This window comes from Dipodomys spectabilis, unplaced genomic scaffold, assembly GCF_019054845.1.
Source record: "Dipodomys spectabilis isolate Male_0828 unplaced genomic scaffold, ASM1905484v1 ptg000018l, whole genome shotgun sequence".
Taxonomy (NCBI): Eukaryota; Metazoa; Chordata; class Mammalia; order Rodentia; family Heteromyidae; genus Dipodomys; species Dipodomys spectabilis.
In genome coordinates this window covers 5,861,281-5,885,520 of record NW_024870695.1, presented here as the reverse complement: position 1 = coordinate 5,885,520, position 24,240 = coordinate 5,861,281, and the positions used below count along the sequence as shown (strand labels likewise).

Sequence of the window (24,240 nt, the reverse complement as noted above, 5' to 3'; positions counted from 1 at the left end):
CACACCACATAGACATCCCATGCATAAGGCCATCCCTGGCTGTGTTTGAATGTCCGTATCACTTGCCTCTTCCAAATGCCTAGAGGCTAGCATCCAAGTAAGAATATTAGAGTGACTCATAACTTCCACTAATTACTCCAAATTAGGTCAATCTTAGTATATCTAGAAAGCCAGGTTGTCCCAAGTGTTCTCTGCAAACTTGGGGCCCAGTAGGGGAGGTACCCACTAGCAGGTGGCAACCTCAAAGAGTTCAGGAGTGACAGAGAACCTGAGTGTCTATTACATGGCTGCCTTTGATGGTGAAGGCCCTGCACCTAGAGCACAGAGGTGACCAGCACGCTTTGACTGGCCCGTGGTGATGGAAGGAGATGCCCTGGCCCAATTGCAAATGCACCCTGGGCCGTGTGCACAGGTGCCTGCATCTGCCACTTAGTGGAGGTCTTGATGGGGGCGGGGGGAGGAGGGGAGGTGCTCAAGGCCATAGCCAGCCACTGCCTCAACATCTCTGGAATGGTTGCTTTTAAGGATTTCCTTATAGAACTGCTCACCTTGAAAACATTTTAGATACAGAAATGACCCCTCTCCCCCCAACTCCAACAGAGAGAGAAAGAGAGAGAGAGAGAGAGAGAGAAGGAGAGAGAGAGAAGGATACTGGGGTGGGATCTCACATTTCACATATAGTGTCTTCACTATACAACTAGAAGATTTTTTAAAAATGTAGAGACGATGGGTTATAAGAAGGGAACAGAAATGGCTGTGATCTTGATTAGAGGGAGGAACTGTGGGACATTTATTCAAAACCATGGAAGTCCCTGGGAGGTACAGAAATCAAACCCCTAGCCATACTTGTGTGAGCCCCTCCTTCCTGTGCCCCACTGTCCCCACTTTGCAGTTGCAGAGTGTGGATTTTGGGGGTAGGACAAGGAGCCTGGCAAGCTCCAGCAGGTTCAGTTTTCCCATCTCCTCACTCTTTTTTTTTTTTTTTTTGGTGGAGGTGGAGGGCAGTCATGGGGCTTGAAGTCAGGACCTGGGTGCTGTCCCTGAGCTCTTTTGCTCTATAACTTTGAGTGACAGCACTACTTCTGGTTTTCTAGGGGTTAACTGGAGATAAGAGTCTCATGGACTTTCCTGCTGGGGCTGGCTTTAACCTGGGATCCTCAGATCTCAGCTCTGACTTAGCTAGGATTACAGGCATGAGCCACAAACAATTAGCAGGACCCTCTTTTCTAGCAGCAGTTTGAATTAAATTTCTCTTTGTAGGCACTGCCTGGGAGCTGAGCATCCTTTCCCTGAGGCTCCCTTATCCATAACTTCCAGCCCCCCTTCTCCACGCCCCCCCCCACCCTACAGGTGTGTTCATTTCTCCTGCATCCTGACAGATGGGAGAAAATAGAGCTTCTCTGGTAAGTATGGACCATGACACTAAATTTGGTTCTGCCGTCACCGGCCACATGAAGCAGCGGCTTGGTTTAGAGGGTTGCTTGCAGCTTAAAATTATTTCTCCAGGCTCATGTTACATGCAACCCATATACAGAACTGGAGGGCATGCTTCCTGGGTCCTTAGCACTAAAGACATGTCCCCTGGCTCCAAGCTGGAGGTGGGAGGATCTGTGGGCCAGGGTAGGGGCACAGTGGTGCCTGGCATGGAGTCCCACCCATCTCCTTCCCTAGTCCTGAAATCTCTCAATCTCTTACTCTACAAACTGGGATTGGGATGATGCCTTTTCCTCATCAGGCAGTGAGGTTTAACAGAGACAACATTTTCAGGAAAATAAATGCAATCTGCTACTGCTACTGTTATCTGAATTTTTGTACAACCACACTAATTTGGGCCATTTGGGTGAGTCAGGTTGGTTTGAAGGAGGGCAAACTGAACAATGAAAAAGCATTTCATACATAGTATTTTTTTGGTCATGGGACTTGAACTCTGGGCCTGGGCGCTGTCCCTCAGCTCTTCAGCTCAAGGTGAGTGCTCTACCACTTGAGCCACAGTGCCACTTCTCTTCTGGTGATTTATTGGAGTCTCGTGGCCTTTCCTGCCTGGGCTGACTTTGAACCACGATCCTCAGAGCTCAGCCTCCTGAGTAGCTAGGATTACAGACGTGAGCCACTAGCACCCTGAAAAAGCATTTCAGAGGAAATATGGTTTTATTATTTTCAAGTTCAGAGTAATAGAGTGTGGGCTAATAGATAATAGGCATGCTTTATTTAAGAGCAGATACAAAATGTATCTGACATCAGCCCCCAACCCCATTCATGAAGAGTGAGTGTTGTGTGTCAGGTATGGTGGCTCATGCCTATAATCCCAGCACCTGAGGAGGTAGAGACAAAATGATGAAGGTTTGAGGCCAGTCTGGGCAAAATCAGTGAAATCCTCTCTCAAAAACAAGTTGAGTGTGGTAGTATACACCTATCATCCCAGTAACACAGGAGGCAGAGGATCATAGCCAAGGCAGGCTGGAGCAAAAAGCACAAGATCTTATCTGAGAAACAAACTAAAAATCAAAGGCCTTGCTGTATGGCTTGGTGACACAACACTTGACGCAAGGAGCCTTGAGTTAAATCCCCAGTACTGAAAAAAAGAAAAAAGGAAAAAAGAGTGAGTCTACCAGCTGTGAGTGCACACACTCAAGGGCACAGGAGAGCAGGAGACACGGTCTGGGCCCTGCCCCTACCTATGGAGAAATGAGACCTGTGCACAAACAAGACAGAGGAAGACAACTGAGCACCAACACTGTGGCAGTGAGCAGGGAGAGAGAGGAGCGTCAGAGTAAGCAGCCCCTGGAGCTGCCCTCAGGGAGGACAGGAGCCGTGGCTGAAACAGGAAGGGCAGGGGACCCGGATAAGTGAGGGATGAAAGAGACTAGGCAAGCTGGTGGCGGGTGGGACGGTGGCATGAGGCTGGCCATGGCCTGTTAGCAGGGGACAGAGTCTGACTGGAGACTCATGCTTGGACAGTGCTGGGAAGAATTTGGCACTGAAATGAAAAAAGCAGATTGGATGCGAATTCTGGAAACAGACGTGGGAGCAAAGATTGTTTCCATCATCATCCTGGAGGAGGTGGGAGGGCCTCCACCTGTTTTGGCGCAGACAGAATGGGCGAGGGAAGGGGTAAATCCAGGTGACAGGAGGAAGGACCTGGCAGACGCGCTCCAGGATCTAGAGGGAAGAGATTCCAAAGATTCAAGTGGAGGAGGTTGGTGTGAATGAGGGCAGCGCTGATGTAACCAAGGACAGTGATCTGGAGCCACTAGGAGAGCAGGACTGGTGTTCAAACCTCCACCACGAGGTTAGACGTATGGACCACCGTCCAGTTGGGGGGGCGGTGTCTGCACAAAATCCCCACCATCAATGCCCTTGAGAAACTTCCCATTCCCAGAGAGAAACAAATAAACCTCAGCCCAGCTCCATGTCAGTTTAAAGCCATTTCATTCAATAAGCCATCAGAACATGATCCCGTCAGTCAGTGCTGACTTTAATTTAATCACGGTGGCCTTAATCGATTCTTGTCGCATGCCAAACAGACTGTGTGCCAGGAGAGGCCGTGCTGGGCATAATTAGAAGATGCCACGCTATACTAAGTCCCTGTCTACTTAGGAAGAAACTAAAATCCCCAGAGAGAACAGGAAAGGTCCCAGGAAATTCCATCCAAAGGTCTTGACATCAGCCATAAAAAGGAAGTCCCAGCCCATTTCCGGAGAAGCCTGCACTGGCAGAGGTTAGAAATCACTTGGGGGTCACGCAAAGAACATCCTACCCACTATCCTGCACCCTGGTTTGGGGTCTTCTTGTCAAAAAAAGGAGACAGATACAAACAAATAGAGGCTAGACTGCGGCTGTCTATCCATTGCTCCTGGGCATGGACTCTGTGACCCAGATTTCACCCCTGGGAACCAGCTGCCTCCTCTGGCTGCAGCTCAGGAGCGAGGTGGCAGCAGCTGAGCCATTTCAGTCAGCAGGCTCCTCTAGGCCCCAAGGAACTTCAGATCAATGCTGTCTGCAGCTCCCAGGAGCCACCCACCTCCCTGCACACTGTCTTCTGAGATGCTCCAAAGAATGCACTCATCTTTCATCTCAGTTCTGTGACTGCCAGGGGGAAGAGGGAACCGCCTGGGGCTTCCTTTTGGAGGGAGAAGACCACATAATCACTCCTTCTCACAGATAAAAGTAAAGAAGTATGGGAATTCTTCCTTTTTGCCAAAAGTCTCTTAGTCAGTCAATTAAATTAACAATTAAATTCAGGGCCTATGGAGCCCAAAGAACTGGTGATAACCGAGACGGTAGAATGAGGAAAGTACTGGCTTCTGGAATTTAATCTTGCAACAAACCATCAGATGGAATCTTTTTTTAAAAAGTCTTATTTTAAACCTCAGCCCAGACTATCAACTTAGAGTGTAAATCTTACTGATTAAAATTTTTCCCCTAGCCGGGCGCTGGTGGCTCACACCTGTAATCCTAGCTACTCAGGAGGCTGAGATCTGAGGATCGCGGTTCAAAGCCAGCCCGGGCAGGAGAGACCGTGAGACTCTTATCTCCAATAAACCACCAGAAAACCAGAAGTGGCGCTGTAGCTCAAGTGGTAGAGCGCTCACCTTGAGCTGAAGAGCTGAGGGACAGCGCCCAGGCCCAGAGTTCAAGCACCACGACCGACAAAAAAAAAAATTTTTCCCCTATGTTTCCCGTCAGCCATTAAATACTGCTTCATGATCATGTATAGCACTTAAGAGACACGGAAAGGAAAGTATTTCAATGTATTCAGTCTTTTGTAGCATGCCAGGGAGGAAAGCACACCCCGCGGTGGCCTTTTCTCAGGTACCACTGAGCTGGGAAGGAAAGGACCTCAGAACTAGGAGGAACTGAGCCAGTCAGGAGACTCTAGTGCGGCACATTATCCCCCCAGAGGCTTAGCCAGGGAAAATACTAAATAGGTTTATGGAAGGCTCAGGTGAGTTTGTGAATGCTCTGTACATTATTCAAGTGGATTTGGGCTATTCTGAAAAATAAATCCATCCTTCTGTACTGAGCTGGCTTCATGGGAGGCAGAGGCAGACTTGGAAGCATGGAACTAGGGCCCAGGTAGAATGGCCCTTGTTCTTGGGGAAAAGACAAGACAGGGAACAGATGGCAGGAGGGCTGGTAACAGCTCCAAAGGCCCTTCCTAGCGTTTTTAGCAATGGGTGGTTTTGAAAGGGACCAATGTGTATCAGTCTGTACCACGATTTCTACTGTGCCCCAGGCCACAGGAAGTTATATGCACATGTTTTATTTGTATAACCAATCTTAGCTTTATCAGCTATATTGACTTAATTCCAATAAACTAGCAATACCAAAGTTGATAACTGTTTGGGTTTCAGAAAACTCAATATTTAAAAAAAACACATACATACAAGCAGCATGTGAATATTCACATATATATACATACACATATACATATATGCAGTTGTGTGTGTGTGTGTGTGTGTGTGTGTGTGTGTGTGAGACCAAAGGCATTCTTTAACCTGCAACCTTTCCTTAGGCTCAAAACTTAATCTATCAAGAAGTCTCTTGTTAAGTTGGAGAAGGAGAGGAAAAGGAAGAGAAGGAGGAGGAGGAGACAGAGTGTGAAGAGGAGGGAGAGGGAGGCAGGGGAGGAGCAGGAGTGCAATCAGTTCGGTGAAATCAGCACTCTTGGAATGACCTATAAAGCAGTTGGATTTGATCCTGGGTTGAGTCTGGGTTTTTGCTTTGTCTGTTTGCTTGTTTTGCTTTAAAACAAATGGAGCTTTTTTTTTTTTTATCCCCCTCCCCAATTCTGTTTACAGCATTTCATAGTTTGGTGCGATTTGTTATTCCCTGGAAGAGGGACTATTTTGTTGTCCCATCAGCGCTTCCTTCTTGTCATTTGAGCTGGCTGCAGATCACATGACCAGCAGCTAAAGACCCAGGTGTTTTCTAATACCCTTGCTGTCCTGGAGAGGAGAGGAGGATAAAAGGATAAAAGTGCATTCCTGGGCCTTTTTTTTTTTTTTTTTTTTTTTGGGTGGTACAACTGCAACCTAGGTCCCAGGACACTATCACTCAGCCTTCCCAGCCAAATAGAATACACAGCTAGGGGTAGAAGGAAACCAGCAGCTGGACCAGAGATAAATTATGTCCCTTCTAACTTTAATGCCTGGAGTCAGCAGTGGGATGGACAGGCTAAAGGGAAGATCATGAGTAAAACAGATCATTAGTGACTCCAGATTTAACTTTTGCTTGCTGTTTCTAAGTTGCTAAAACTCTAAGTTTCTAAAACTCTCCTAACAGTACATAGTAGAAGCAATTAACATTTACTTGAGTCTGATGGGGAGAATTTTGTAATTCTCCCTTAAGTTGGTATTTTATGTGAATAACTTCCAAGTGCTGAGCCTGAAAGAAAATCAAAGATGTATGTGCCCAAGGATACCCACCTTTTATTTAACACAAAAGTCCCCACAATGGTCCCTTCTCCTTGAGAAGAAGTGCAGAAGTAAATCTCCAAAGCTGGGGCTGATATCTGCAGCCAGGAAACAGGTTCCTGCCACAGCCTAGCTCACACCCAAGTTCATCTGAGCTTCTTCAGAAACCTCAGCCCATTCTACTTGCTGCAACAATCACACAACTTAAATAATCACATGATTTATCATAACTTGGTAAAATGATCACAGAACTTAAATAAGTAGAAGGTGCTGGAATGCAAGCACCAAACAGAAAGACTTCATAAAAGTGAGTAGTATTTGCACAGTCGAATGGTATGTTAGAGACAGAGGGAGAAAGAAAAATTCATGTTGAGGAAATTCTGCACTGATTACTTCACAGTGTACATCCGGAGTCGGACTCTAAAGAGCTACACAATGCATTATGAGCATGCTATAGGCAAAAAAAAAGAGACAAGAATTGCAGTTACTTTACACACAAAGAGAAGAGGTGGGGTCTATGTCAAAAGATTGTTGAACAAACACCCATTTATTTTGTTTAAATAAAATATTTTATCGCTTAATTTAATTCATTCGATTTGATGATAGGGTCTTGTTATGTAGCCCAAGCCACATATCACATTCACAATCCTCCTGCCTCAGCCTCCAGAATGCTAGGATTACAGGGATGTAACATCACACATGGCATATCTATCTGTCTTTCTGTCTATCTGTCTATTTGTATCTATCCAATTTTAAAAATGATTTCTACTATAATGACATAAAATTACCATACTATGATTGTTTTATCTTGCTTTTGTAGATAAAAGACTTAAGCCTAATTTATTGATTCACTTAGGACTTATGAGATGTCTGGAACTCCTAAGATGCAGCCCATAAAGCACATGTAAATGAAGAGTATGCTTTATTGTGCCACCCGCCATCAAGCCTCCTTCTTGCCAGGTTGCCCACTTGTTCAGTTCTAAGATCTTCTGTATTTCCACTGCCTGCCTTCTGTCAGCACTGTTACTTTCTCAACCATCAGCACTCACTTTCTGTTCAACTAGTAAATTATTAAGATGTCTGACCTGCCATGCCAAGCCAAGTCATCCTTCCTAGGGGGAGGAGGGAGGGCCTCAGTTCAGGCTGGTGTGGTCCACAGACTATCGCTGGCATGGAGTGGATTTCGAGAAGGAAGAGGACAGATGCAGGACAACAGAGAAGTCCCCTGGTCTGTCTGTAGCCAGAGCCTGTGTTGTCTTTAAGCATGGATGCATGCCACCTTGGAGATCTACTTCAGGTACAACTACTCCTGGCTCCAGGGAGCTGGGCAGGCACTGCTCAGTTTTCCTATCTTGAATCCTCTTTAGTATAACCCTTTATCCAGCACAACTGATTCCACCACCAGACTACCTATCTGCAGACTACCACATAGTCCTCCAACCACAAGTGTCCAGCCAGCGAACACGACCAAGTATGGCATTTTCCGGGTTGTTACTATGTGCCTGACCCTGTATTATCACATTTAAATGCCACAGCAGGGCTGGGAACGTGGCTCAAGTGGTCAAGCACCTGTTTAGCAAGTGCAAGGCTCTGAGTTTAAACCCCAGGACTGCCAAAACAAACAAGCAAACAAACAAAATATATAGCAACCTGTGAGAAAGGTACTGTCATGCCCAAGTCACAGGTGACAAAAACAAACTCCCAAAGAGGCTAAAATGTCACCGCCTGCCCCCTCCATTAAAAGAATCTTCCTAGAAGTCCTCTGAGTATGTCACTTTTGCTGATGCCCGTGTATTTGCACACTGGCAGACCTTGTATTTGCACACTCCAGACCTTTCCTGGTGGTCTCTCACTGCCTCCCACATGGCTACAAAGACAGGAAAAGGATTCCTGGACAATCACCTCTGGGGTAAGGCACAGGGATGACCAGGGATGACCATGGTCCATATCCTGAAGCTGGCACAGGCAGGCTGCAAGGGAGGGCTTTGCCTGTTGGGCATGACAATGAGTTCCAAGGACAGAGGAGTCGGGAGAAGCCCCATAGCCTACCTCTGAACGAGAGATTATGTACTGCAGAGGCTGGGCCTGGTCAGTGAGCACAGCTTCCCAGGGCCTGCTTGGCTTCATCCCAAATGCTTGAGATGAGGGCTTCCTATGCTCACTCAACTGCACACTCACCTCTGGTCTCGCAGCTAGCCCGATTGGTGGGTGTCAAGGCTCAACTTAAGAGAGAGGTAGAACCTAAGGTGAGGATCTGATTTGACCTTGGCCACAGCTGACTCTGTCTTGATCCCCCAATCCTAACTTCCAGCCTTCTCTGTGACCCATAAAACCTGGCATAGAAAAGTCCAGAAACCCTGGATATGGGGGAAGAGGAGTAAGGTCTGATCAATAGAACACCAGGGCAGAATGAAATCCCTTGTATCCCATGTCAGGACCAGATCAGAAACGGAGATCTTTAACTACATTATTTTAACCCCATTTCAGACCATGCTCTAATCAGACTCTTGCAAGCATTCCTTTGTGAGCCAATAGCTATGGAATCTGGATATGCCATGGAGTCAAAGTTGTAGGTCATGACTGAGGTTCCAGGTTAGCCCACAAAGGTTTATTAACCCCACAAGAGACTTAGAGGAGTGGGTGCTGGCAGCAGAACCCCAGCTCTACCACTCACTCACTGTGGGGCCTCATTGGGTTATGAGCCTCTCTGGGTATCAGTTTCCCTATCTGTAACAGAAGTAGTAACAGCACCCACTTACACGAGAGAAAAGTTAAACATCATCATCTCCAAGAAGCCACTTGATGGATGTGGTTGAGATACAGGGCCTGAGCAAGGGTTTCTACAGCATAGGTTCTCTACTTTGCCCTGCTGACATTGGGGCCCAATCATTCCTCAAGGAAGGGAATGGCTTGTGTCTTGCTGGACTTTAGCAGCTTCCTTGGCACAGCTTGAACACCAGGCTCCTCTCCTGCAGCCCAGCTGGAAGGTTGGAGTCTTCTCCTCCTTACCTGCCAAGGTGCCCTAACACCAGTGCCAAATCATCTTTGGTCAAGTGGGCATTTTTAGGGTTATGGAGAGGTGAAGAGGGTGTCTCTGAAGTGAATGATAAAAGAAGCAGGAGGGGGTTGGAGAGGGAGAAGTAGAGGGAGCAGGGCTCTATACCTCTAGGAGGTGCAGCCCAGGGGGTAGCCAATTAGAACACGGCCTCTCCCCCTTTTCTCTCCCCTTTTGGTCAACAAGGAAGAGGTAAGCCCTGAGATAAGGCTATAGGGTCCGAAGCAGGGCAAGGAGGTACGCCCGGGCAGAGGCAATTGTCTGGGCATCACTTGGAAACAGAGCTGGGACAATCTGGGTTGGATTTGCTCCCAAACTTTCCCAATGTTTCCATTCTGCTTTCTCTTAGTTACTCTCTTGACACAGAGGCTTACATTTTATCCAGTTATTTGTTAGGTGAGTATAGAATAAACACCTACTATATGTCTAGTCTTGTATTAGCCCAAGTGTGTTTTTATTTGTTTCAAAGTAATTCCTTTTTAAGGTAGAAGGAAGGAATAAACTGACTAAAGAAATAGAAGGCAAAGACTGGTTGGAAAATCACCACAAATCCAAAGTAACACATGTTCACACCCACAGCTAGGGAGCCTCTCAAATGACATTATACAATGCTGAAGGAAAGTAGGAAAAAAAAAACAACTTAAAACTTTTCAACAAATAAGTTGCATGAACTGATGTTTAAAAGGTAGAAGGGAAAGTTAGCCTACAGAAAGGGTACCACAATGCTATCTTATTGGCAGGCTAATCTTAACCTCCAAGGATATGTGAGTCAAAGGGCATGCTCAATACAAGGGATTCTTTTTCCCAGTGGGAATAAACCGGATCTTTCCTCAATCTGGCACTTTGTGACATTATCAATTTTCTTTGTTCCTGTCTGGGAAACAGTGCCTGACACTAGAAGTCACTTACAAGCCACACCCTTTCACCACTATGGGTATGGGCAGGCCAGGTCTCTGAAAGACTGGGGCATACAGTCATGGACTGTCTGGCCAGGTTATTGTTAAAAAAAAAAAAAAAAAAGAGCCCGACACTGGTGCCTCACACCTGTAATCCTAGCTGTTCAGGAGGCTGAGAACTGAGGATCATGGTTCAAAGCCAGACATGGCAGGAAAGTCTGTGAGACTCTTATCTCCAATTTACCACCAGAAAACTAGAAGTAGTGCTGTGGCTCAAGTAGTAGAGCGCTCACCCTGAGCTGAAGAGCTCAGGGACAGCATCCAGGGCCAGGGAGGCAACTGATATTGGTCAAGGAATCCATGAGTTTCCAAAATCACTCCTGACTGCTGGGGAGCCTGGAGAGAGGGTGGGGTGCTAGTTATCTATCCAGAGAAGGTCTGGAAATGGGGAGTTGACAGGTGAGAAAATAGCTTCATTCAACACAAACAGACAACCAGAATTTACAACAGAAACTAACACAGGCAGACTTTTCCCTTTCCGCTATACAACCAGTCACACAGTAGGGGTCCCACAGAACTCAAAACCTCTCCCCAGAGCCTGGGCCTGGGCCCACATTGTCATTGTCACAGGTCCCATCCTCCATCCCCATCTGCAACCAACCAAGATCCAAGCCTGGAGCTCCAGAGTGCCCGAGGACGGGTGGAGTCTCTGCTGACATAAAAGAGCCCTTGCCTGCTGAGAATGGAGGCGTGGGAGTGGGGGGCGGGGTATGAAGGCACATACATGAGGCAGGGATATTTTTGGATGTGCTGTGTTTGTCTGAGCACTGTACCATCCTGGTGACCCCCAAGTCCGGTGGCGAAGCCTACAACTAAAGAAGGAGTTTCCCCAATTTTCATGACCTTGGGGGGGGGGGCATCTCGTGGCCACAACAATCCTTCATTAACATCGCCTTGGCAACAGCAGCGCCCTGGCCAAACTACCAACCCCTTTCAGAACCGACGGAAATCGAAGGCACGTGGCTTGCGCTTTGTTTCTGCATTGAGCTGCGCGCGCCCGCCCCCTCCGACCTCCCTCCCCACGACGGATGGGAGGTGACACTTGTGCCTCAGCGGCCTCCCTGGTAAGCCTTGTTCCCTGGCTTCCTTGTCCAGGAACCGGGCTCCTGCAGCCCATTGAGGTCCTAGAGGGAAGGGAGTGCGCCCAAGGTGCTTGCATCCATCCTTAAGCTGCTCAGGCACCACCTCCGGCTGCACCCAGCCACGAAGTGCGTGGAAGCGCCCAAAACCGGGGAAGGGGGGGCGCACGCCCTGATACCCCAGCCCAGGTGGGTTCAGCTGCCAAGCCATTCTCCGGAATTCTGAGCAACCTGGCGGCCTACAAGCACCACTCGGCCTCTACGATGCTAACTGGGTCCAGGGTATGCTCAGGTATACCCTGTTCCCATCAATGTTCAGCTACAGAAGCAACCAGAAAACCACTCGTACCAGGCTTACCGAAGACTTGATCATCGGGAGTTCGCCCTCCACCCCTCTACCCCTCTACGATGGAAAACTTGGACTGGAGTGAAAAATAGTCTTGACAGGTAAGCCCACAATAATAAAAATACACCAGGGATGCCTAGCTGGGTAGCTCTTGCCTTTGGACCAATCAGAATGAGCCACCAGTCGGGGATGGCGGGTTCCCTCCCGCACCCTCTCCGGGGGGGCTAAGCCACCTCCCCACCCCGGGGTGCTCAACCTCCACGGGAAAAGGAGCAGGCACGGTCCCCAGGGCCCTCTTCGGGACGCGTGTGGTTCGCACAGCAATCCTCCATGGTACCCCCACCTCTCTCACTGGTATCCCAAAGATGGGTGTGGCCACAGGGAGGACCTAAAGTCCCTCCCCCCACTCTCTGTCCCTCGTTGCCACAAGGCGTAAAGCCAGGAGGGGCCTGTAAGGTGTAAAGCAGGGAAGGGGGCCTGCCTTCCAGCTCCTTCCAACACCAGGAATTGGCTAGTTGGGGTGTGGCCCCCAGGTTGTTCCCAGTGCAGGGAGGGGTGTGGTCCCCTCCAGGCCACCAAGCGCCGGGCACCACGGAGCCCTCCACTCCCATCCCCCCAGCTAACGCTTCCAGGCACCGGGCCGAACTCGTGGAAAGGGCTGCGCGGGGTCACCATCTCGTTTTGGCGCGTGCCCTGGGGAGCCCTGAGGACCCTGGAAAGCCCTGAGTTTCAACAAAGGGATCGAAATGGGGGGGAGAAAAAGGTGTGTGTGTGTGTGTGTGTGTGTGTGTGTGTGTGTGTGTGTGGCCGGGAGGTTCAGGGGGAAGGCGCTTAGAATAAAAGGCAAAACGCTAGGCTGGGAGCGCAGATCGCAGATCACGTAACCTCTACAAACAAAGCGGGGCGCTCCCTTAGAAAACGCCGGTGAACGCCCCCCCAGGCCTCACGCTCGCAAACCGCAAAAGCTCCAGACTTGGGCGCCCGTTACCCCTCTCCCCTTTCATGTCGGTCCCTGCCGGGTCCTCCAGAGCCCGGCCACCCGACCTGGCATGGTACGATAAAGACGTGACACGCTGCAAAAAGATGGCACCTCGCGTTCGGGGGGGGGAGCGGGGGAAGGGTGGGAGCGGGAGGCGGCACATCCCACGCTCCCCCCACCCTCGCCCACCCAGGTCCCCACCCACCACTGCCGCAGTGAGGGGCGAGCCTCGCGCGCCCGCCCGCGCCTCCGGCAGGGAGCGCACACGCCCGGCGCTCCGGCGCCTGGCGACGAACGCGGAGAAAGGAACCGCCCCGAAATGCACCTGCAGCCACCGCTCCACGCCGGTGGGCGCCTGCGGGCCCGCCCCCGCGGCCACCCGGCCAGCTCCCGTGGCCAGGCCGGGTGACCCGTGCCTTCTGGAGCTTGCCCGGCGAGGTCCGCGCACCGCCTTCCCTCGGGCGCGGCGCGGCTCGGGTCTCGCGCCGGGAGCGCGCAGGGGGAAGGGCGGCTATGACAGCGCGCCTGGACCCCTCCCCAGCTCCCCGATTCCTCCCAGCCCCCAAATGTCCCCTGAAGGTTCTTTTTTTTCCCCTTGAAGGAGAAAAAGGAGAGGAGGTGGGCCACTGCCTAAAATCAGGAGCAACGGAGGCCCGCTCCGAGAGGTGTCATCTTTTCTAGAACCTTATCCATGTCTTCCTTGGGGTGGACGGCAAACCGGATCGGAGAAATCCGCTTTCAGAATCGGTTGCGGCGGGGGTGGGGGGAGGGGGCGGTCATCATTGGACCCCCCTCTCCCCTCTCTCTCACACATTCACTCACACACACACACACACACACACTCACACACACAGACCCACGCCCATTGCGGCAAAAGGCTGAGATCAGGCGTGCAGAGCTGACCCCTCCCCAGGGTCACCGCCGTCCGTGCCCCCTCCGCTCAGCTCCCCCCCCCCGCCGGCTCGGCCTCCCCTCCGGGCTCAGTCCCCCCCCCCCCAAAGCTGGTTCAGCCCTCCCTCCCGGCTCTGCCCCCCACCCCGCCGGCTCGGCCTCCCCCCGGTTTGTGCGAAGAGGGTCGTGCAGACCCCCTCCCCCCCAGCACACAGCACAGACACACGCACTCCTCGCGCGCGTACATCGCTTGCACGCGTTCCTTTCCCAGTGCCGAGCGTCCAGGGCGCGGGGTGGGCCCCCCGTTACCTGCACCCCTTCACGGACGCCCAGCGCAATAAACCCATCTTTGGGGCGAGGGGAGGGCGACGTGGGGTTGTAAGAGGGGGCGAACCGGGGGGCAGATTTCAGAGACTCGGTGCTTACCTGATGGTCGACAGAAGGCGAGGACAGAAGAGGACAGTGGAGGAGAAGGCGGCGGCGGCAGAAGGTGGGCGGTGGCGGCGGCGCTGCTGCTGGTGCCGGAGCTGGTGGGTGGCGGTGACTGCGAGTGCGCGCGCCGGGAAGAGGGCGCGTTCCCGCGAGCGGCGGGCGGCGCAGGCGCGAGCGGCGGGAGCGCGAGCCTCCCAGGAGAGGGGAAGGGCAGGGGAGGGGAGGAGCGGGGCGGGCAGCAAGGACTTCATGGGCGTCTCCCCCTCCATCCACCAGTGGGCGCGCGCGAGCGGCTCCGCCTTTCAGCCCTCCCGCGCCGCCTGGCTGGCTGCTCCCGCGTTTCCTTTCCCTGGGCCCACTCCCGCCACGCCTCGGGCCGCGGCGCTGACCGCTGCGCGCACGCGCGCTCCGTGGCGCACGCGCACTCTCGGCCTCCCGTGGCTGAGCCTTTGTCTTGTGGAGGGGTCTCCCGGGTCCCCGCGGAGGGCTGGGGCTGCAGGGTTGCTGTCCTTTTCCTGGGTGCCAGCCGAAGGCCAAGGCCTTATCCTGGAGAGGTCCCCAGGGAGTCCCCTTAGCAGGATGCTCAGGCTGTCCACCCCAGACAACCCTGCGGCCTCTCCCAGGGGCAGGAAATGTCCTCTGGATGCGCATCCTTTTCCTAAGGTTTTCTTACTCCTTGATTGTGTCCACCTTTTTGTTATTGACCAGTGTGACTCTTTCCTTAGCAGGTACTCTTGAACGCAGGCCAATCTGGTCGTAAAACAGTAGGACTAGTTGGGTGTTTGGGGGTTATTATTATTTTTTAATCGAGGAATATTCAAATCTGTATGGATCTGTGACCATAGGGCAGACAAATTCTGAAATTAGACAGTTCTAATGGCGCTTATCACCTTCAAAGCATTTTCGCATGTGGTTATTTTTATCTCATTTGTGGAAACACCTTTGTACAGAAAGTGGAGCTTGAGATCTCAGAAGAAAAAAAAATTGTTTTCAAGTTCTTGCTAGAGATGGCCACCTGGATGATGCCTCAGCCAGAAACGGATCTTAACCCTCCTCCCAACCACCCAGACCCTGGGCTTAGCTTGGATTTATCTGCAACACTTCACCTAAACCCTGGCAGGGGGATGCTCTTTATGTGTGGGAATGGGCTGTGACTCACCGAATCACTTCCTTGTGGGGAGGTGGGAACTTGTCTTGGAGCTTTCATTTGCCTGGCTTTCATTCTAAAAAGAAAGTCCAGTGCTGTATGTTATAGCTTAATCTAATTGAACATTAGCTTAGGTGCTGATGGCTCACACCTGTAATCCTAGCTACTCAGGAGGCTGAGATCTGAGGATCCCAGTTCAAAGTCATCCCCAGCAGGAAAGTCTGTGAGAGGTATCTCCAATTAACCTCCAGAAAACTGGAAGTGATGCTGTGTCTCAAAATGGCTAGCCTTGAGCAAAAGAGCTCAGGGACAGTCCCTAGACCCTGAGTTCAAGCCCCATGACCAAATAAACCCTCCTGCCCCCCAACAAAAACACTTTCTTCACATGGGCTGAATTACCTGATGATTATTGTGGAGTACTGGGTGGATGGTGGAAATGGGGTTAATTTCTGAGTTTCTGGAACTGAGCCTTGCTCTCCTGACCACCACCACCCACCTTCAAGAGGCCTACCTTAGTTTGGGCATGGCTGGTCTCCCTGTTCTCAGTGTCCCCTTCTGTCAGCTCCCTGCCCCTGACACCATCCCTCAGAAGTGATCCTTTTAGCCATGGTGGCAGTCTCATGCAAAAAAATATCTAAAGCTTATAACTGCCTCCTAGGTGAAGTAAATCTGTGTCTAGCATTCAAACACCCTTCTCCAACCTGCCCTCCCATGATCTGAACCCTTATCCTCTCAGTTTTATCTCTCACCCACTCTATGGCTAGCCGAGGTGGTCCATCTGATCTCTGTGCTACCTCTATATTCTGATTTCCTCTACCTACAAAATTCCTGCTCATGCTCTTCCCATCATCAATCTCCCCTTCAAACCTTAGCTCAAACTTTACCTAAACCTCCTCTAGTCACCTCCAGATGGGAGGAATAGTTCCAGTCTCAACAAGGAGAGTGGTGGAATTAATATTTCCCTTGCAGGATTCACAGCCCAATAGCTGTCATTTCCTCTATGGAGATTATACTTTTTTTTTTTTTTTGCCTATTCCTATGTGCAGACATAACTGGTATTCCAAGTTTTCACTACTGACTCTTCCTTTCCATCACCAGATGGCAGGTCCCCACAGGACTGACTCCAGAATGAAAAGCCTTGGGAAATAGATATAGCATGAGCAAAACAGACGCATTTGTTGTATAGAGATTTGGGGAGCTGTTTGTTTCCACAGCAAAACTGACTAATCCAGAAATCAAATAAGATTATGTATGCACGTAGCTTCATCCACGGTGGTTACCAATAGGATTAAATGATAAAAGGTAGTTATTTATTTAATTATGACCGTCATAGTCAATGCTTTTCTTCTACATTATTTTCTTTCTATGTGTAATCTGTAGCAGTCCAATGAATTCTCTATGTTTGAATTTCTCATTTCCCTCTAAGAGAGTATAATTAAGGCCTGCCAGGGACTTGATGACACTGTAATCCCCTGATACCGAGGTCAAATTTGCCTGCATTAAACCGAGATGGATCTTGGGGACATTGTTAGGCAGATCTGTCCTTTGTATATGATATGGAGTTGAGTGCTCAGTCTAGGTAATTTAATCGCTCTAAGTAGCTAATAGCTCACTAATGCAGGCCAAGAAAAATGCATGCCATCTCTTCCTCCCTACCTTTCCTCTTGCTGAAACTGAAATCTGATGGCACAAATCCACATATGTGGGCCCACAGAAGGCAGATGGGCATAGGTGTGAGAAAAGTGATGAGATGTCAGGAGAGGTGGATCTAGGCAGGTGCTTTACCACTTGAAGCAAACACCCTACTCTCAGCCATCTTCTATGACCTTAGGCAAATTCATTGCATTCTCATGGCTTCGGTTCCTTTATTAAGAAGTGTCCTTATTACTGGGTACTGGTGGCTTACACCTTTTAATCCTAGCTACTCAGGAGGCTGAGGGTCACAGTTCAAAGCCAGCTCAGGTAGGAAAGGCTGTGAGACTCTTATCTCCAACAAACTACTCAGAAAAAGCCAGAAATGTCACTGTGGCTGAAGCACTCTCACTATACTTGAGCAAGAAGCAGCTCAGGGACAGCATCCAGGCCCTAATTGCAAGCCCTAGAACTGGCACACACACACACACACACACACACACACACACACACACACACACACATGTCTCAGAGAGGCTGAGATCTGAGGATCCTGGTTTGAAGCCAGCCATTCAGGAAAGTCCATGATATTCTTATCTCCTATTAATCACCAAAAAGCTGGAAGTGGAACTGTGGCTCAAGTGGCAGAGTGCTATCCTTGAGCATTAAAAAGCTCAGGGACAGTGCCCAGGCCCTGAGTTCAAGCCCTAGGACCAGTGCGCATGCACGCACGCGTGCACACACACACACACATGTGCTGCGTGCACACACAAGTGTCTCAGAGTTAGTACTGAGGAGTTTGGAAGCTGTGCCACTAAATCTAGTCCCAAGATAAACTAGTGTTGTGACATAGAACCCCAGATATAATGATCCCTCAAAGCAACTCCAGGTTGGTGGCAGCGATCTCCTTTTGAGGTTCTGGAACCTGGGTTTCTCCATCTTCTGGCTTCTTGCCACCTTGACCTTTGCTTGGTCGAGGCTAGCTTGTCACCAGAAGGTCCAGCTGGCGGAAGAAGACTAGCTTACAGCGGCAGCGTACTCACTGTCAAGAGTCTGTCTCTGATCACAGCCCCAGAGAGAGATTAGTCACAGCCACGCCTCACTATGAGGGAGACCAGCAAATGTCAGAGAGTCATGGGTTCAGGAAAAAGAGAACAAAAAAGGGTTTGGGTAGGAATCAGTCTTTGCCATGTGTCTTTTAACCCTGACCCTTAGGGTTTTGAGCTGCAGGCATCACATCTGTATGCTAGTCCTCTAGCAGGAAGAGATGAAGAAGGGACATCTTAAGGACTTTTTTCTGGACTTTTTACACATAATATTCAGTTGCCAGTAAAGCTGGAAAATGCATTTTTATTACAGAGGGTCTTGTGACCAGCTGAATACCAGCTGCAGGAATGAAAGGGCCAAGGAGAAACATTGAGGACTACTCATAATAATGTCACCTGGTAATTCCTTCCAGGTATGAATGAACAGCTGTGTGTGTGTGTGTGTGTGTGTGTGTGTGTGTGTGTGTGTGTGTGTGTGTGTTTACTGAGGTTTGAACACTCTGGGTCTGGGTGCTGTCTCCTAGTTTTTTTTCACTCAAGGCTCTGCTACTTGAGTCTTTGGAGGTGAATCTCTCAGACTTTTCTCCTCAGTTTCATAAGTAGCTGGATTAAAGGTAGGAACTGTCCAGGCTTGCCTTAGTCTTTCTCTTTGAAAGTTTTCTTAAAGCATTTTTTTTTCCTCCCAAAAGGCATACTTTATTTTTTTTACTTAAATGACATTTTTTTTTCTTTTTTTTGTCGGCTGTAGGCCTTGAACTTGGGGCCTGGGCACTCTCCCTGAGCCTCTTTTTGCTCAAAGCTTGCACTCTACCACTTGAGCCACAGCACCACTTCTGGCTTTTTTGAGTAGTTCATTGGAGTTAAGAGTCTCATGGACTTTCTTGCTCCATCTGGCTTTGAACCCCGATCCTCAGATCTCAGCCTCCTGAGTAGCTAGGATTATAGGACTGAGCCAGCAGTGCCCTGTAATTCAGAGACCGAGGTATAGAGCGTATTTAAACAGCCTAATGTGTCTGTTCTGCTTCATTGTTTGCTACACAGGGTGCTTTGATGAGACTCGGGACAGTCCTCTTTGAAAACCATGCTAAAGAGATACCAATACACTGCACAGCTCTGTCAGAGAGTGGGAATTCACATCACAGACATGGGGCTTCACTAGGAGAAAAGACCATCATTAGATGCTCCTAAATGGCACCTCCCTTGTTGTAAAGGGAATATGAGCCCCATGAACTTTTGTGAATATCAGTGTGAGTGACGTGCGCACATGCACTCGTGTGTGTTCTGGGCTTGAACTTAGCATCTGGGCACTGTCCCTGAACTTTTTCACTCAAGGCTAGCATTCTATCACTTGAGCCACAGCTCCATTTCTGGTTTTTGGGTAGTTAATTGGAGATAAGCGTCTCATGGACTTTCCTGCCTAGGCTGGCTTTGAACCATGAGCTTCAGATCTCAGCCTCCCGAATAGCTAGGAATGAGCTCCCTGAGCCTGGCGTGAACATCATAATTTCTCTGGATTTACCTCTCGCTGATCATTGGCTGAGCTTAAGCTTTCCTTCCGCTCTTCACACGTCTGGAATGGTTCTTGCCCTGCTCCCTTTCCCTCCATTTCTCTGTCAGTGCCAATTGCTCCTTGACTAGCTTTACTGTGTTCCGGCCAGAATCAGGGTTTAATGCAGATAGAGGTTTGCATTACACATGACTCAGCCATTGTCAGAAGGACAGGGTGATCCTGGGGACCCCAAGCAGCCACAAAGCATGAGAGCATCCTCTTGGTCTATTTGGCTTTGTTCATTCTGGATCCCCCGGCCTAGGGGAATGGCAGATCATTTTTTTGGCGGGGGAGGTGCTCATAGGGGAACAGAGGTCCCTTTCATTCAAACTGTGTATTCAGAATCACTATAAAGTCCCAGCCGAGGGAAGATGTAGTGAGAATTCTAAAAATCACCATAATTCTGAGATCTAAGTAAAATCTTGTAACCTAAAGTCTGGCATTTGTTCTTGGCTTTATTTAATTTTTTTTTACAAGCTGTTGTTTACTAAGGGTACAAAGATTTAGCAACCATTTTTCTTTTCTTTCTTGCAGTTGCTGTGAGACTAGGACTCAAATTTGGTACCTGATGCTTTGCTCATTGGCTGGCACTCTACCAACTGAGCTACACCTCCATCCCAAGGCTTGGTTATTTATTTGTTTTTGTTTCTATTTATTTTTTTATTGGTAGTGGGGCTTGAACTCTGGGCCTGGGCATTTGTTCCTGAGCTCTTTGCTCAAGGATAGTGTGCTACCACTTTGAGCCACAGCTCTACTTCTGGTTTTCTTGTGGTTAACTGGAAATAAGTGTCTCATGGACTTTCCTGCCCAGACTGGCTTTGAGCCATAATCCTCAGATCTCAGCCTCCTGAGTTGTGAGAGCTACAGGTATGAACCACCAGTTCCCATCTTGGTTACTCTTTTCCTTTCCTTTCCTTTCCCTTCCTTTCCTTTCCTTTCTTCCCTTCCCTTCCCTTCCCTTTCCCTCTCTCTCTCCTTCCCTCCCTCCTTCCCTCCCTCCTTCCCTCCTTCCTTCCTTCCTTCTTTCCTTCCATTTCCTTCTTCCTTTCTCTCTTGCTTTCATCCTTCCTTCCTTCTTCCCTCCCTCCTCCCTCCCTCCCTCTCTCCCTCCCTCCTTTCTTCCTTTCTTCCTTCCTTCCTTCCTTCCTTCCTTCCTTCCTTTCTTTCTTTCTTTCTTTCTTTCTTTCTTTCTTTCTTTCTTTCTTTCTTTCTTTTTTTCTTTCTTTCTTTCTTCTTTATACTAGTTCTAGGGCTTGAACTCAAGGCCTGGGCACTGTCTCTGAGCTTTTTTTTCCTCAAGGCTACTGCTTGAGGCACAGCTCTACTTTCAACTTTTTGGTAATTAATTAGAGAATAAGCATCTCATGGACTTTCTTGCTTAGTCTTGCTTTGAGTCCTGATTTGCAGATCTCAGCCTCTTGCGTAGGTAGGATTACAAGTGTGAGCCACTGGTGCCCAGCAACTTTTTCTAAGTGACACTGCATTCTAAAAATAACCAATGACAGTAAATTACATCAGTGTTCTGATTTTTTTTTCTTCAGAAAAGCAGGTTATTCATGCAGCTATCTTTTCACATTTATGTCTCATAGTAAGGTCACTCATAGCTGACTTTGAGTTTTTACTGCTCTTAAATTTGTTGGGACCTGGTGGAAGATAATTATAAATAAAAAACTGGGTGGAGGGAGCCCACCTGAAAAGGCTACATACATTGTGATTTTAACCACATCACACGTGGGCAAGGCAGAGCTGGAGAGCTGGTGAAGAGATCAGTGCTGCCAGGGACTGGGGGAAGGGAGGATGGACAAGATGAACACAAGGGATTTTCCTGGCCAGAAAACTGCTCTATATGACACAATAATGGTTGATTCATATCACCATACATTTATCCAAACCCATACAATGCCAGGAGTGAACCTCAATGTAAACGATGGTTAATAATGGGATGTCTGTATAGGCTCCTGGATGGTACCATCCTGTGGTTTAGGGTGCCGGTAAGTGGGAGAGGAGGTGTGGGAGTGGAGCTATGGAAGTTCACTATACTGTCTACTCAATTTAGTTGTAGACTTGAAACTTCTCAAAAAAAAAATGCCAGTTGGGCATGGTGATAGACACCTGTAATCTCAGCTACTTGGGAGGTAGAGGGAGGAGGAGGATCACAATCTGAGCGGCCCTAGGCAAAAATATGAGTTCTCATCTGAAAAACTAAAAACAAAAAAGGCAATGAGCCAGACTCTAGTGGTAAAATACCTGCCCAGGACCGAAGTTCAAGTCCCCCAGAACTACCAAAAAAATTTTAAAGCCTATTATATAAAGTGTAGATAGAGAGAGAGAGAGAGAGAGAGAGAGAAATGCAATGAAAGTGTGTGTGTGTGTGTGTGTGTGTGTGTGTGTGTGTGTGTGTGAAATATCACCTAGGCAGCATCAAATGATCTGTTTCAAACTATAAGGGGTAGCATGTATTCTTTAAAAATCAAATTACACTCTTCTACAATAAAGAACTTGCTCAGGCTGGGAAGGTGGCTCAGTGGTAGAGTGCTTGCCTTGCATGCATGAGGCCGTGGGTTCGATTCCTCAGTACCATGTAAGCAAAAAAGAAAACTGGAAGTGGTGCTGTGGCTCAAGTGGTAGAGTGCTAGCCTTGTGCTGAAGAGCTGAGGGAGTACCCAGGCCCAGAGTTCAGGCCCCACCACCAGACCCCCCCCCCCACAAAAAAAAAAGAACTTGCTGAAGCCAGGCTCTGGTGGCTGTAATTCTAGCTATTCAGGAGGCTGAGATCTGAGGATTGTAGTTCAAAGCCAGCCCAGACAGAAAAGTCTGTGAGACTCCAATTAACCACCAGAAAACTGGAAGTGGTGCTGTGGTTCCAAGTGGTTGAGTGCTAGCTTTGAGCAAAAAGGCTCAGAGACAGTGCCCAGGCCCTGAGTTCAAGCCCATGACTGACCAAAAAAAATTGCTGAATTCAGTAAGCCCACTAGATTACCTCCATCCTGAGGGAATTGAGTTTCAGATCTTTCCCCATCATGTGAGAAACTCTTTGGTTTAAAGTATTAACTAAAACCTATCTGTGTAGTGCCTAGCATTTCAAATGAGGCATTGCCTGGAAGGTGGCCTGGTTTTTGACAGTCTACGGAGTTTATGTCACTGTATCCCCCCAAATTGTAGCACATTAGCTGACCAATGGTTCTCTGGACACATGGTGAGATGAAGGCTATTACATTTTTGACAGCAGCTGGCAGGTCTGTCTGGACACCTGACTTCCTGCGTGCTGCCATCCCTCCCTCCCCCCAACCCTATGATCTCAGATGGACAATGCTGTCAGCTGACGCCCCAGAGACCTTGGGCTGCCAGCTGCACTGCGCAGCTTCATTCTAGGGATGCAAATGCCATCAGCAGAGTTTGGCTTCACTTGCATAGGAGTCATAAGTCACCCTGACAGGCGGACCTTGGAAAGACACAAAGTACTGCCATGCTGTTGATATGTTTCTCTGTGGCTCCTTGTAGCTCGAGCTTTCAGTTCACAAGTCATTCTCCATCTCTAGCTCATCCATGCCTCTCTCTTGTCTTTTAAGAAACTAGATAGAAGAAAATTACCCTAGCAGGCATAGCAGTCCTGGACATTAGGAGCCTCCCTCCCTCCCTCCTTCTCTCTCTCTCTCTCTCTCTTTGTTCTTCCTTTCTTTTCTTTCTTTCCTCTCTCTCTCTCTCTCTTTTTCTTTGTACTAGTTCTGGAGCTTGAACTCAGAGTCTCATGCTCTAGCTTGGTTTTTTCATTCAACCATTGGGCACTCTACCACTTGAGCCATATATCCATTCTCAGCTTTTTGCTGGTTAACTGGAGTAAGAGTCTCATGGACTTTGCTGCCTGGGCTGGCTTCCAACCACAATCTTTAGATCTCAGCTTCCTGAGTAGCTAGGATCACAGGCACCTGTGAACAGTCAGCACCTGGCAGATGTGTTTATGTTTCTCAAGTGTAGTTGATCCTTATTATTTGTAAATCCGTATTTGCAAATTTGTCTATTTGCTGACATGTATTTGTAACTGTGCAGCCAGCCCCGGATAGATACATGAGAAGCCTGTGCCTGGTTTGACATACATTCCAGTGGAGGTCAGATGAGGAAGAAGCTTGCCTTCGTGGGTCAGCCTTTGTGCTATTAAATGGCCTTTTGTGGGCCTTTTATTGCCACTGTTTCTGTATTTTATGCTTTGGTGGTGGTGATTGTTTGAGACAGGACCCTTCTCTGTCCACCATGGTACAAGCAGTCAGTTGGCTACAGCTCATTGGACCGTCAGCCCCCTCCTCCTCCTCCTCCTCCTCCTCCTCTTCCTCCTCCTCCTCCTCTTCCTCCTCCTCCTCCTTTTTTTTGTCTGTCGTGGGGCCTGGGTGTTGTCCCTCAGCTCTTCAGCTCAGGGTGAGCACTCTACCACTTGAGCCACAGCGCCACTTCCAGTTTTCTGGTGGCTTATTGGAGGTAAGAGTCTCGTGGGCTTTCCTGCCTGGGCTGGCTTTGAACCATGATGCTAGGATCTCAGCCTCCTGAATAGCTAGGACTACAGGCGTGAGCCACCAGTGCCCAGCTGTCAGCTCACTCTTGCTTTGGGTCTTTCATGGGTCTGGATGATTCTCTTATCTCTGCCTGGACAGCTCTTGCTTGTCTTTCAAAGCTCAGCCCAGTTCTCTTCTCTTCCCCAGAGGTGATGGATTGCTGGGTGC

General features: G+C 49.0%; 1 protein-coding gene across 8 annotated transcripts in view; it reads right to left on the bottom strand.

The window, feature by feature from the left end:
* Mapt (microtubule associated protein tau) overlaps positions 1-14,287 on the bottom strand; it is a 98,263-nt gene extending 83,976 nt beyond the window's left edge. For all 8 annotated transcript variants that reach the window (XM_042674109.1, XM_042674102.1, XM_042674103.1 and 5 more), the window contains exon 1: positions 14,149-14,287. The gene's annotated coding sequence lies outside the window, so the exon portion shown is untranslated. The remainder of the gene's footprint in view (positions 1-14,148) is intronic.
* Between the last annotated feature and the right edge of the window lie 9,953 nt (positions 14,288-24,240).